Raw genomic sequence first — 12,817 nt, 5'->3', positions numbered from 1 at the left:
TAAGGAATTAGGTATGCATTTTTGAAATATGGAGCTTAAAGATATTTCTTTAAATAGCAGAACTTACAGGTAGCACTCAAACACTGTAACACAGGCAGTAAGTCAGAACTGATTTCAGTTTGAAATCCCAATTTTTAGCCCTTATTTGAGAGTTTTCTTTAAGTAATTTGACTTGATTTAAAAACAAAATGGATAAAATAGTTTCTTGTAGAGTTAATACTTTAATATAACTAATCTAGTGGCTGAAGAAGTCCTTTCTCTCATAAAACCACAGTATATGGCATTGAATACACCATTGTGTCTTGAAATTTTTTTCCATTAAGTAAAATACAATAACAGTAGAGAAGGCTTTTGCAGACATTATTAAGTTTCTGATGCTTTCCTTTTGAAATGTAATTGCATTTTCTTATGGTAAGAGTTATGTATTTATGCCATTTTTGATAAGGAGGTAATTCACGTGAGAAAGGTGACTAAATGAAATTCTGTTTTTATCAGTTGATTTTTTTTCCCTGACATAATTATTACCTGTTTTCCATCTGGTAGATCTAAGACCAGCAAACAAGACTATAGTATGGAAGTGCAAAATATACTACAAGCGTTCAGCTTCATTTTTTTTTTTTTTTTTTTTTTTTTTTTTTTTTTTCCAGGAAGGCTGTCTCTGTCTTTCATCTTACAGATTTTCGATCAGTTTTTACTATCAAGAAACAATTAGAAATAAATTTGGAAAAAAATAATCCCATATGTCTTTGTTAATGTTTCTCATTTGAAAAAGTGTTAGGAACAATTATAGCATGTTCCTCTTCATTTTTCTGTCAGTTCATTTCCAAATGGAAAATGGTTATTATCTTTGCCACCTTTTAAATGAAGATGTTTTTTTTGCTTCAGGAAGCATTCCTACCAAAGGATGGAAAAATCTTCCAACCGAAACACTGCAACATGTATGCTTAAAAGTCAGGAGTGTTCCTAACCATAAACGTTTTCCAATGAAATTATATTCTCTACACAAAAGACTACTTTCACTGAAAATTCACTACATTTCATAGAAAATTTGAGATGAGTGTCACTTTACTGTGATTCAGAGAGCTACAGAGTCTGCATGATATGGGGTCTAGAGATGTGGTTTGTTGCTTTGGCAGTATGGATTTATGAAGTTACATAGAGCCAATAATTTGAAATACTTAGGAAGCTAAATCATTATAAATATTCTGGAAAATGAAATCTTATGATTTAAGAGTACTAACTCTAATTCTAAGATATAAGAGAAATCAGCTCTTTTATTATCTTTGGTAAAAAATTCCTTTAAAATTTTAGAACTCGTCTGTTCCTCTCAAATACATTCCCCATCTTAACTGGAAAAAAACAAAGCAAAACAAACAACAACAACAAAAAAACCAAAACACCCACCCACCTTTGATTTGTTTCAGGATTGCTCTTTGCTTGCTTCTTTTAGGAGAGAAATAAGTTTTGGGCCAGCTTGGCTCCTTGTGAATTCAAGAAAAAGAGCCATCATCAAAATCAAATCAAACTGAATTATAAACAAGGTTTTTTGTGTTGTTTGTTTTTTCTTTTTTTAACCTCAGAACAATATGAATACTTCATACAAATTACTTGTACCGAGGAGAGAGAGAGGAAGGAAGTCAAGATGCATTTGTCCAATAGTCAGGAAGAAATTCTCAGCAGAAGTTATTCTGAGAAATAACGGGGACCAAGTGAGAGCTGCTTTCAGAATTAAGTTAATGTAAATTAAGCTCTGTCTAGCATGGGGGAAAAAAGCTTTTTATATTGCTGGTTTTTTTAAACATTGGAAGTCACACTGGTCATGAGGTGAAGCCTATTCTTTATAGAAACATTTTGTAATTAGTGTAGGAATATCAAGTAAACTTACCAAAGCAGACAAAAGTAGTCTCTGGCAAAAATTAGTTGTTGTAAGCTGCATTTTGGTGACGATGTTTATTTTTGTGTTTTTGTTTTGTTTTATGCTAATATAACTGCATTTCCCTGAGAACTTTTCGTGGGAAGCTAATACTAAATTCAGCATTAATATAAACGTTTTCAGCTTGGATTCCCAAATTCAAAGTACCACTTCCAGCTTATTCTCTAAGTTATCTTGGAATGAGATATTAAAATAAAAAATAATATACCTTAAAAATCTTATTAAAGGATTTTGTTTTTTCAATAATGGAGCTCAAGTTGTTTCAGAACATTTTATTTAAATTTCTCAGAAACTAAAGATTCTGAGAAATTTCTTGTTCTCTTGAGACTTTCTATTAGGAGTCACAGAATCATGGAATTGCAGGGGCTGGAAGGAACCTCTTCCCTGCAAGTGCAGTTACTCTACAGTAGGTTGCACATGAAAGCATTCAGGCAGGTTTTGAATATTTCCAGAGAACGAAAATCCACAAGTGGTGATCTATCACCCTCAGCGTAAAGAGATTTTCCTTCATGTTCATATGGAACAACCTGTGTTCCAGTTTGTGTCCATTGCCCCTTGTGCTGTCTCTGAGCATCACTTAAAAAACCCTGCCCCATCCACGGTCCAGACAAGGTATTCTATGAATCTGACTTCCACTTTCTGAAAATTCTTCAAATTCATAACGCTGAAGGGGAATACTTTAAGTTTATGAAAACATATCTTCATAATCCTTTGTAATGTTTTCTTAGGTATCTGAGCATAAAACAAAGCACATAGGGATAAGCATAAGTATTTCTAGGAAAAATATTTCTATCATACTGTTCTCTTCAGTCTACACAGCTAAATGCTAGCAAATCAGCTGAGGCTGGGCAAAGGATGACAAAGCAGTCTCTTAAGTTTGCAGAATGAATGAATTAAAGTGTTGTTTTCCTATATTTCCTATTTTCCTGGCAGTGCTCCAAGGCTGCTTAGTCCTCTCCTGCTAAGACTGTATCAAACAAACGTAAGCAAAATGAGGGGTAAGACAGAATAAGTAATTTCCTGAATTACTAATCATTTTCTTATACTAGTACGCAGTCTCTTGCAGTAGAGGAGTGGATAAGCAGTCGTTCATTGAAAGAAAGGGCATACTTATCAGTGTTAGGTGCAAAGTAATAGTTCTAGCTATTGATTCAGTCAGTGAACATCAAATCAAAGTGCCACCTGGAATAAGTTAGGCCTAAAACTCCCTGTCCCATGTATAAAGGTACTCCTTCTAGTAATATTCAGGAAAACTTAAAGTGTGTGTGTGTTTTGAGTCCATATTCTCTTTGGCTAAAAGCACAAAATTTAATTTCACTCCTCAGGAGACTGAATTGCAAGGGTAGAAAGTAATTAACCATTACCAACTGATGTATGTTACAGTGCTGGAGAGGAAACTGCAGAGAGTAAGGAACAATTATCTCCTGGTAGTAAAGCTCTGAGGAGCTTTTCCCTGCTTATTAAACATAAGTTATAGAAGGTAAGAGGGACAAGGCAGAGAAGGCAAATGCCTGAAATCCATGCACCTGATAAGCATAGCAATGATGTGAATATAGATGCTCTGGCATAAGAAACTGAATTTTCAATTTGAAACTTTCACTCATAATGAAAAGTACCCTTCTAATGCATCAAGCTCCAGTAATAACACCTCTTTTAAACAGACCTCATTAAACAACTATAACACGACTATAGAGGCATCTTCTGTATCACTGAACACCAGTTAGGGTACTGTCTCAGATGCTGACAGCAAACAGGTTGCTTTCTTTCTATGTATTTTTGAAGGTTACCTCAAAAAATGATTCACTGAATCAATTTATTGATTTATCATTGAATTGATGTAAGAAACTATAAATGCTTTCATACACTCATAATGGTAATGTTGTGCTGTAGAAAATTAGGAAACTGCCATTTTTTAGGATCTTAAATTTAAGAGAGCTTTGGTAGCAGAGTCTGAGTAATATCTCATCTTAAATGCTAAGCAACTACTGCTCTGACTAACTTCGAGCGCCGTTACCTTTACGTATGTTTACAAAAGGTAATCTATTGTTAACTTCGTGGTTTATTGTTTAATTTTACTGTATTGTAGCTGAATGGAATTGAATGTAGAGTGCAAGTAAAAAGGTATCTCTTTCAGGAAAGGCTGAATGTCGCTGTAGTTTCAAGATATTGAGTAGCACAATGGACTTTACCATAGCTGAGAAAAAAAAAATTACCTAGAATGTCAAAGAAGGAATGAGAAGTGTGGATTCTGGGGAAAAGAAGTAAAAGTTCAGTGTTTAAATATTCACAAAATAAAGAAGAAAAATCTTCATTTTCCTCTTGCAACATAAATTATTTAATCATAGAATGAGTAGCCTTCAGCCAAGGAATTCAGTTTTGAGGATAGGAAATATATTGTGTAGCTCTTTTTGTTTGTGATACCAAGTCTGAGAATTATCAGGGAATAAAAGTGATTTGTCTGAGTAAGAGATTAGAGTTGGATGAAGAGGACTGCATTGCCTGACTTTGTGTCCTTCAATAGAAAGATTAAGGTTTTATTAAATTAGATCAAAGAACATGAAAATGGAATTGCGTTTGTTCAAATCTGTTGTTCTTTTGTATCAGATTCCTGACATACATTTTATATACTTTTATCTCTTTAATCGTGTTTTAAATATCTTAATTGTGAATTTACTAAATGTCATATTTTTGTTGTTGCTTTATTGTATATTTTCAAAATATACATTTGTAATTAGAACCTAAAAAACCTAACTTGCACTTAGCCCAAATTTATCTTGGGAATTGCAAAGATAGTTATTTCTTATATTTAGTCCCAGATTATTTTGCATTTAATTTCAGCATAGTCTGCACAACACCTGCCAGAGTAGAACAAATGCTAATTAGAGCCTTTAGGTGCTAGCATAAAACATCTTACTATATAACTAATAACAGTATCATGAAACCGTAGGAAAAATATTCTTGAACAGATGGTCTAAAGACCAGGTTTAAAATAATTCAAGAAGGCTTATATATCATCCAAACTTTTGGATTATGATTTTTCCAGTGAAATGAACTAGCATATCCTGTATTACCAGCAGTGATTTTCTGCTTTTGCAAACTTGCACAAAGTAAAACAAAAACAAGAAAAGTCTTGCTCCTGTTCTCATTGACTTCAGTCAGAGTCTGGCATTGAAAGGATCATTACAGAACAGAGAATGAATTCACGGTCTGTACAATGAGCTGCAGTTTTGACTTGCAGTTTCCTTAGAATTATCACAGCCATTTTTATTGTTGACTTTTTAATGAACCTAACTACTAAAACAATTCAGTGCTTCATGGGATAGATTCTTACCTTACCTTGTTCTACACCGGTGTAATTTAATTTTCTGGAAGTAAGATACAAGCTTGAATTGCTGGAATTTTCTGTATTTGGGAGATTCATTAAATAATATATATACTTAAAAGTGAATTAGAAAAATATTTAAAATTATTAAATTTAAAAATCATATTCAAATAAAAGACAAGTCAGAACAAATGATAATTTGTAGAGTCCTCATAGAAATTGTATTATATAACTACATAAAAAATTGAAGTCATGAAGACCTAGGCAAAAGCATTTATGCAAGTGAAATAAGCATATGCTATGCAATTTTAGAACTTAATTTTTTAAAGCTCCACATTCTTCTTTTTTTCACTCTTCATTGAACTGTATTATGTGATCCATGACTCAGATCCTGACAATGTAGATGTCAATGATAGATGCATGCTGTCTTCCTGAGGGCCAGAATTTTTATTAGTATACATATATTCATATATTCTCAAGTTTTATCTTATGGGTATGTTAAGTTTCAGAGCTTCCTACCATCTCAATGAAAATACTTGAATTTGCTTTATTAAGCTTAATGCCAGAGGAAATAATTGTTGTCTCTCCAATTTCATTTCAAATTCTCCTTACTGTTTGGTCCCAATTCAGTTTGGATTATGTGTTACCAGTGGCCTTTATCATAGTTTATCTTACACCTCACTTTTCTCTTTCCCTTGTGTGCTTGTGCATGCTGTTCTTTGACTCTCTCCCTTTCTGTCGTTGTGTTTGTTTGTTTGTGTGTTTTGTTTGTTTTTGTCTGTTTTCCTTCTATCGAAACTTATTTATTGGGGAAATGGGCAAAATTGAAGACAGATCTCAGTGAGTTTCCAAAATCAATATTTTTCTTTTTATTGAAGAATTCCCCTTGTCTCTTCCCATAATTCTGGAAGTGATCAGATGAGACAGTTACCGCCTTATACTTACAGCCCAGCCCAGCTGTAAGCAGAAGAATTGTAAGTAGGTGGCCATGCCACTTGCCTTACCAGTTGGTACTTGATACTGAGGAAGTGAAACCTTTGCATTCCTTAACAGTAGCATCCTGCCCTTCAAAAACTGGAACAAAGTATATGCAATCAGTGTTCCAAATAATCTTTACAAGTAAATACCAACAATCTCTATACTTTCAAAGAAGTGATAACAAGTAATTGACTGTTTCTTATATAATGACTAAAAATCACAATTCTCCAGATAAACCACATATAATTAGAGTGATTACCATACAACAATAAACCACCACTATTATAAAACCATAAACTGTTATTCAATGTAATAAAAAATCTGAAATCTAATTGAAAGTGCTAGTTTAGCATAATTCCCACAAGTCATCATTCTTTAATATTGTGAAATGAATGAGGCTTTTGTGGGAGCTATTAATTGTTACTGACAAGCAATAACCACTGGAATGAAGCTCCAATTATCAGCAGCAATTAATCACATTTGCTCTCATCTGTGATGTCAAAAAAAAATATATAAAAAAAAAATCGATAATATTCCGAACAGCAAAAAGGAATATATACCACATTTTAACTCATTTCATAGAAATCAGATAATCCTTTTGTGGGTTAAGCAAGAAATTACAAAAGTGCTGTTTTCATTCTAAACACAATGTTCAGTCTTGTTACATTTTTCAATTTAAAAAAGCTCTCATGCGTTATTCTGTTTTGTGAAGACTTAGATACCTTGTGGGTTTATTTCTACACAGTTAAGTGCAATTTATAACATCACTTCTTACTAGCATGATGTTATTGCAGACACATGGCTTTAAAAATAAGAAATTATAATCATCATCTGAGCATGTAGTTCACTAGTCTGTTCCAGGAAGCCAGTTAATGTTATTTTTAGCAAGCAAGATTGAGCAGTAGTGAAGGGTTCTTGGAGTTGAAGGTATAAATAATTTTGGTAGAGCCTTTATTGTGGTACTGAGCATTTGAATAAAAGGAACTCACTCAGAAAGAACATGTCATTAAGTACTTTTAATCTTGTTCTCTTTTGTCTCTGTTGTTTGCTTCAAATATTTTTCTATTTTTAAGAATCTACACTGTACATTACAAACATACACAAGCATCTTTGGGAATAAAAGGATAGCAAACAATTAAGTACCTTTACTAGCAATTTGCTTGGCCAAATATGTAATTCAGGCAACGCAATTAGAAAGCTGTGTTTGCAAAACTGATCTGCTAAGTACAGCACTGAAAATTCCTGATTTTGGGAATAATACTGTTGGGTCACTGAGGGCATGTCATGGTCTTTACTCTCAAATAATGTTGTGTGTGGTTTTTTTCTGGAATTTACTACAGTAAATATGGTTCTTGTTGATAGCTCAGTACATGACTCTTAGCCAACTGTTACCGTAAGGCACTTAGCAGCTATTGACGCCATAAAAAGACTCAAATTTAGAGTAGTGTGAAAACACCAGTCTACATTCTAGAATAACTTCATTTTGAAAAAGCAGTGAAATCCTAAACAATTTATTGTACTGTGTTGTTCACTAATGGTTTCATCCACTCCTCATAAACCTTCAAAGATACAAGTCCTTTAACATGAATAAACAGAACATCTGTTCATAATGTACTGCAAATATTCACCAGAGCATCTTTATGGAAGAAACATATGAGAATTGACACTTGGATACAAATGAAAAGAACTCTAAAAATAGATAGAGGAATTGTATTTAGCTAGATCTTAGGCACCTCCAGAACACAGGGCAGTTGCATTTTTTCAAGTTTCAAGTGCATTTGTGAAATTGAGTATACTGGTGTCTTTAGAAGTGAGAGGCTGGCCATATTACCAATTTTATTGTTTCATTTTATATAACCAGTGTTACAATTTTTAAATACTAAAATAAAAATAGTTTACTCATGGTTTTCCCGCTGACTGTAATTGAACATTTCTTGCATGTCTGCATTTTCTTAAACTAATTGAAGACTTTGAAAGTGTACATATTTAATAACAATTATTAATAAAATAATAAACAGCATTGTCCCATAATACTGTCATAAATGCTGAAATGAACTGCCTACGTTAATTGAGCCAGGAGAAAAATGTTTGTGTGTGGTGAGAATACTTTGGAATGTAATTCTTTCCTTGATTTGAACGCTTCCATTCACTAAAGGAAAGCTCTTCCTTTCAGGAATTCTTGATGAATTCCTAAGTTTTTCTTGTGAAACTTAACAGTGAGTTGGTTCATTAAAAAACAATAGTAGTAATAGTTACCTTGCCGTGGTAAGATCTTGAAGAATTCATATTTACTTTAAATGTCTGACATTTAATTAAACTTTTAAAGGTTTTTTTTTTTTCAGAAGAAATTTCTAATTATTTCTAAGAAATTTTCCATTACCAGCTTAAAACTCCTACACAAAAATGTATCATGAAATAACACATTCATTTATGCTTGTTGTTAAGGTAACAGTTTTATCAGAATAGCAGAAATAAAATTCTTAGTTTGTTAAGCTAAGATAAACAGAAATTCCGCTAAAACACTAATTATCTGGCATTATTATGGGATTTAATACATTCCAATAGAAAAAAATACACAGACATTACTCTCGTCTTGTAATATAGCACAGCTGTCCTTTAAAGAATATACTGGTAGACAAATATTTGCAAATTCAGTAAGTATGTTTACAAGGTAGAGTCTTCCAACCTGAGCTGTCAGTTAACACATACTCAAGATTCCTGTTAACAGGGACAAACACCTTTGAACAGTGATAACTGATTTCTGCTTCCCTCTCTCTTTCTCTCCCTCCCTCCTTCTCTCCCTTTATTCCATCCATCCATCCATCCTTTCATCCATCCCTATCTTATTTCTCTCTGACTATTAACTCTCAGTTCCTAACATCAGTCATTTTTATATCAACCTGTTCTGGTGGCTGAAACAGATTATGTATGGAATAAGCATGAGTGGTACTCAGGTCAAAATGTGTGAAAATTTCAAAGGTTTTAATAACACAGTGGAAAAAGTATCTTTAGTTGGTGTTAGCATTAGCTGAGGAGTGAAAATGTATGCACTAATTTGCACAGCAATTGCAGCACAGCCTCCTGCCAGCACCAGGCTGCACGTGGTTATAGCATAGCATAAACCTTACAGAGCAAACAGTGCAGAAACCTCAAGACTGGTAAACTGTTTTTCTGTGGGTTTTGCTAAGTAGTACAGAGGGAGAGAAGCTTACGAGAGCAATATAATCCTGGTCCTCTATTTATTAAATGGGGAGGTTGTGTTACCTTTAAATGACATTCAGTCTTTCAGATGACTGATTTCAAAAGTTATCTTTCTAATAGCTGGTAAAACTTGCTGGAAATCAAAGTAAATAATAAGAAATACTGGGAGTTATTAGAATTTGTCCAACTTATTCCTACTAAAGATCTAGCTAAAAGGAACTCTTCTGTATTTTGGCTGCTTATTCTGAACATTTGAATAGATGATGGCTTTGAAGATGCCATCTCAAGTACTGCACAGTTAGCATAAACAATTTAAAAATATTCTGCTCCCGTAACAGATCTTGAAATGCCTCATCTAATGGCGTATGGTGTTTAGAGCCAAACTATTCAAAAAAACCTGCAAGCCTGTATATTTTCATTATTTGGTAACATAAAATCTGTCTTTTAGTGTTTTAATAATGACTGAAAAATAGCTTGCAGAAAATAATATGTCTTTGGAATTTGCTTCAGACTGCGCCGCCAAAGATGGCCCTGGAGGGTGGAAGGGGTAAAGCTCAAATTACTGGCTTGGGAAGAGTTGAATTTACAGGCAAATGTTGCCAAGTAACTTTTTATTGCACCTACTTTTCTGAAATATTGTATATATTTTGGATACATCGATAACAATTTTCTCCTAACTTCTAAATATTTTTTGCCTTTCTAAATGTGGGGTCTGGAGATTTTGTTTGGGAATCTTTTAGGCCCTGAGAGTACTTGCTTGTCCTGATATCGGGTTGTCACAATTATGTAGTTCAGTATTCTTTTGATTGTTTTCAGCAAATACTACCCCCCAATCAATGTTCTAATCATTCACTTGATGATTTTATTATAGCTGTGCATATGGAATGTCATTTTTAAAGACTAGTGATCTAATGTTTTATTCAGCCTACCCCAGGAAATCTGATGTAAAACTGTATTAAGGTAATGTGGATACCACTGCACATGGCATTTACTGACTTGTGAGTCAACGTTCTGAAACTTTCCATAGACTTGTATATATGGTAGCTAGAATTTTTTTTCCTGTTTAAACGTTCCTAATAGGAGTTTACTTTTCAGAAGCTCGAGAGCAGTACAGAACACATTCAGTTCTCATATTTAGTTCCATCCCCATTTCAGTTACAGACCCTACTGCTATAATTAACTTTGTATTCCGTAACACCTTGGGAGTGTTCTGTTTTCTTCTCCCTTCTAGCACATTCCCTAAGGTAACACAAAATAATAACATGCCATATGGCAAATGGAATCAGTTGAAATACCAGACAGTGTCTTCTATCATGTACATTTTACAATATGACATTCCCGAGTTTGTAACTGATGAATACTGCATCACCTCAAAAACTCCAACTGTGTGAAGCTGCTTCTTCCATTACCGGCATCCTTGCCGATACTCTGAACCTTTTAATTTTTTTTAACAAAAGTGCAGCAGCTGCCATTTTCTGGGAATCAACAGCTTACAAAGGAAGTGGCAGAATGTCTTAATGTGTGGTAATCTTATCAACCTGCAAAAAGTGCAGTATTTTAGCATCAACAAAATATTTGCAAAATCATGAAGCGTGCCATATGTGATTGCTGTGATGCAACAGTAATAATGTAGAGTTCCTGAGAATCACAGGATGTGTTATTTAGGTAGCACTGTTGCACTTTTAAACAGTGCTGTCTGAAGGCATTAGGTGTAGTTCTACGAAAGTGAAACATAAGCATTGTCATAGGCATTGTAGGTAGGCTAAAGCAATTCCCCCAAAGGGCCAAACTCAACAAGGACTTGTATTTAGTGGATGAACTCAACACATGTGATAAGCTGATGTCACTTGGGAATGTGAAGCCCTGTAAGTAAACCATGTATTAATAGCTGATGTATTGGTTCATTATCTCTCATTGGCTTTAGTTTTGTAAGCAGGAGGGAGAGGTGCAGATAAAATAGATAGGCAAATGATGGATATGTAGTGCTTAGTTGCGAGTATACCATTTCATCTTACATTTGTGGCAAATGTAATTTCAGTTCATTCTGGAAATAAGCTATATCGAAAAAGTTAAGAGAGCATTTCTGTCACAAGCAGCTGAGAGGCCTTGTGTAGCTACAGTTCCCGTAGTTTCCTTCCTGCCTTGTTGTAAAGACAATGTACTTTCTCCATCACATTTATTTCTACCACTGTGTCATGACAAGTGGCAAAGCAACTTTTCCCCACAGTAAAGGAAATAGAAGAACAAAGGATGAATTGTTGTTCACTGTTTGTGCAGCTTTGCTCCTTGGTAAATATATTTTTACTTTCCTTCAGTCATGCTTGAGAACTAAGCAAAAGCTCTAAATGAACACTTTCTGTGCCATCAGTGTAAGAAGGTAGAGATAGTTTGGAATGTGGTTGCTTAGTTTCAGTGTATTATGTAATGCCCAAAAAGCTCTGCACTAGGATAGCGTAAGTTAAGGTTTTAGAACTTGGAGCTGCGTGGTTGAGAAACAATAATGACACACAGCACAACTCTCTTTTTTGTACAAATATTACTTGTTTGTCTTTCTGTATCAAATTGTAACATGTTTTATTTAAACAAAGTAAAATGGAATATGGTAAAAGGATTTTATTAAAAAATGTCAAATACAAAGATAGTAAGTATTTGCATGGAGTGTAATGGCAATTTGTCTCAAAAAGGAAATTAATTGTTTGAGTGGGTGTAAGAAGGGTATGTGTGTGTATTTATACATATATCCATGGATACATATAGCAGTAACTCTCAGAAATACTAGAAAGGAAAATAAGCAAAAACTATTTCAAGTAATTTGTACAATTTATACTTTATAGAGAATCACCTGAGTTCCTTACCTGAATTTTCACAAACTGCTCTGTCTTTTCATCCTTAATTTCTCTTTCTTGCTTATCTGCATCTTATCCACTGCCATTTTCAATGGATTGCTTGTCTCCTTGTCACATATTAAACCAGTGCAGACTGCATATTGAGAAACCTGCATTGACAAATATCCATGAGTTACATACTGGTAAATGAAAGACTTATTTTTACTGCTCTTCTGTTTTCCGTAAAAACAGAGATAAAGCAAAGAGAAACTTGGGTCACGTTCTGAAGTAATAATGTTTGTACATGTGAATACTGCCAAATTTCTGCATTGCTTATAACTTAAATTCATGCACAGAATCTGTTAATGTTTCTTTTTTTTTTTTTTTTTTTTTTTTTTAAAACGTGGCAACAAGAACGCATAGATATATTATAAATATCTGGCAAGTTGTTCTTTGGAAGTACAAGAAACACCTTCAGAGCATTTATGTGTTTACTTTTAAGCCTAGTCTGGAAGTTTAAAACAAGGTGTCTTATCCAAGGCACCTCTTAATTCTGGT

At 33.8% G+C, this 12,817-nt stretch overlaps 1 protein-coding gene across 9 annotated transcripts in view; it reads right to left on the bottom strand.

Annotated features, from left to right (window-relative positions):
- Window positions 1-12,817, bottom strand: part of B3GALT1 (beta-1,3-galactosyltransferase 1) — a 211,010-nt gene that overhangs the window by 122,116 nt on the left and 76,077 nt on the right. For 7 of the 9 annotated variants that reach the window (XR_007378406.1, XR_007378405.1, XM_048952345.1 and 4 more), the window contains one exon: window positions 12,290-12,429. The gene's annotated coding sequence lies outside the window, so the exon portion shown is untranslated. Of the gene's footprint in view, window positions 1-1,408; window positions 1,482-6,259; window positions 6,330-12,289; window positions 12,430-12,817 lie in introns of all 9 variants that reach the window. The other 2 variants (XM_048952348.1, XM_048952349.1) reach the window with 2 other exon arrangements.

Source organism: Lagopus muta, chromosome 8 (genome assembly GCF_023343835.1).
Source record: "Lagopus muta isolate bLagMut1 chromosome 8, bLagMut1 primary, whole genome shotgun sequence".
Classification (NCBI taxonomy): domain Eukaryota; kingdom Metazoa; phylum Chordata; class Aves; order Galliformes; family Phasianidae; genus Lagopus; species Lagopus muta.
This window is presented reverse-complemented; position numbering and strand designations above follow the sequence as displayed.